General features: G+C 47.7%; 1 non-coding gene across 1 annotated transcript; it reads left to right on the top strand.

The window, feature by feature from the left end:
- The first annotated feature begins 627 nt into the window (after nucleotides 1-627).
- Nucleotides 628-709, top strand: TRNAS-CGA. The gene has a single exon. It is a non-coding gene; the product is annotated as a tRNA-Ser (tRNA).
- The last annotated feature ends 1,587 nt before the right edge of the window (nucleotides 710-2,296 follow it).

Raw genomic sequence — 2,296 nt, 5'->3', positions numbered from 1 at the left:
TCAGCGCGGCTCCTGACCCCGGCCGGCTCCCTGGCGGCGGCGGCAAGGCAGCAGTCGGGAGCCTCTCGGGAGATTGCTGCGTCCTAGAGGGGGCGCTCACTCTCCGGAGAGCGCCCCTTATTCGACGCAAAGCTGCTTCTCTCCTTTTGCTTCTTCTGCCAGGGCTGGGGTAGGGTACTTCCTCTAACCTATTTTCAGGACCCCTGTCGCCTGAGGAGCTCCTATATTCTCCTTCATTGCACCATTCTAACCCATAATTCTAAGGAACACCAAACCTCTTTCCCCGTTGAGTTCCTTCCATCCGTCTTCTGGAACTCCCTCATGCCTTACACTTTATTCAGGGACCCTCCTCTTACCTCTTAGCCTGAAGAGTCCCCAAGGCCAGTGCTTTCCCTGAATTTCCTCTGCAGGCCTCTTCATTGCTTCCTAAGCAGATTTGCGCTCCCTGAGACCTTTCCCGATCACCCTGTCCTCCGACCCTTTTCCTCTGAATGGCGGAAAGGAGAGGTAAGGAGGTGGGGGGCACAGGGACTGTGTGGATAGGTCCCACTTCTTGCTGCCGTATTCCTTCCCTGATCGCAGTGTTGGACCCCTTCTGTAAGCGCACGGCGGTTCCCGGTTTGGGGAGTCACGGTGGCCGAGTGGTTAAGGCGTTGGACTCGAAATCCAATGGGGTTTCCCCGCACAGGTTCGAATCCTGTTCGTGACGGTCGCTATATATATATATATGCTTATCAATTTTTTTTCTCTCTTCCAACGACTTATTAAAGGAGCCTGTCTTCCTATTTTTCTGTCTCCTCATGTGTCTTTCTTGCACTTCCCTTCCGGTTTTGAAAAGGGAAGCCAAAATGCTTCGCCCCTGTCTTTAGGAGATTTATGCACAGCTGTATTGGCTGCTAGGCTAGCTGCAAAGCATGTTCAGAATTCTCTAATCAGAGTGCTATCATAGCGCTTTATTTTTCCGATGGGGGGTAACAATGAATTTGGCTGAAGAAAGGTTAATTTTTGTTTGGGAATGTATGTGAGTGGTTTTGCAGTGATGGTTAAACCTGCAGTTTCTCTGGATTTCACCAGCAGCAGCTCCTCCTGAGAAAGGTTTGATCTGTAAGTAAGGACTTACAGAAACTTAGAAACTGTATGAAGACTTAAACTCTGTCCTATAGGGTTACTATGACAATCAGTGGAGGGAAGTGGGTTTGGTTTTGGTTGGTCTGGTTTTCATGACCAGAAGTCACATTTATGAGTGTGATGACACTGAGGACTCAGGATACGGGCATTTTGTTTTGGATTTCCTCGAGGATACCTCAGGTATCATCAGGACTAGGAGGGAGCAGTCTACTGACACGTAAGTACTGCAGATTTAGCTGGACTCAGGGTGTGGATTTTAAGTGGCCCTTTTTATTGATTGCTCATTATGTGCTGTTGTTGTTGTTGTTGTTGTTGTTGTCATGTGCCATCGAGTCGCTTGCGACTCATAGCGACCCTATGTACAACAGCCCTAAACTCTGCTCTGTCCTGTGCCAATCGCACTGTCTCTGACACTCCCATCCCGATTACCCCAGTCACTGAATCAATCCACCTCATAGAGGGTCTTCCCCTCCTGCGCTGTCCCTCCACCCTCCCAAGCATGATGTCCTTCTCCAAGGACCGGTCCCTCCTCACAACATGTCCAAAGTATGTTAGACGGAGCCTCAGAATCCTTGCTTCCAAGGAGCCACCCGGTTTAACCCTTTCCAGGACGAATCTGTTTGTTTTCCTAGCAGTCCATGGTATTCTCAATACTCTTCTCCAGCACCACAGCTCAAAGGCATCAATTCTCCTTCTATCCTCTTTGGTCATTGTCCAACTCTCTGATGCATAACAAGTGATTACGAAGACCATGGCCTGTATCAAACGCACCTTAGTCTCCAGAGAGACACCATTGCTCTTCAGTACTTTGGAGAGGTCCCTAACAGCAGACTTTCCCATGGCAATGCGCCTTTTAATTTCCTGGCTACTGGTGCCAAGAGTGTTGACTGTGGAGCCAAGCAAACTAAAGCTAGGCACTGTTTATTCTAAATGTGTATTAACCAAACAATTCATTTCTTCTCTAATAAACCATCAATAGTTATCTTACCCTCTTTTTTCTGAGGATCATTGCCCCTCCCCATTACAGATTTCCAAAATCCAGAGCCTTTTAAGCTTCCCCTTTCAGGAATTTTTATCTGTGTTCCAACATTATGCACTGAGTTGCCTGAAAAGCATTGTGCTTGACAGGCCTCTGACATATATATTATAAATATGTTATTGTTGCTAT

This window comes from Elephantulus edwardii, unplaced genomic scaffold (assembly GCF_000299155.1).
Source record: "Elephantulus edwardii isolate Elephantulus edwardi_28Jun2011 unplaced genomic scaffold, EleEdw1.0 scaffold00212, whole genome shotgun sequence".
Classification (NCBI taxonomy): Eukaryota; Metazoa; Chordata; class Mammalia; order Macroscelidea; family Macroscelididae; genus Elephantulus; species Elephantulus edwardii.
The sequence above is the reverse complement of the archived record's forward strand: the minus strand, read 5'-3'. Positions and strand labels throughout refer to the sequence as shown.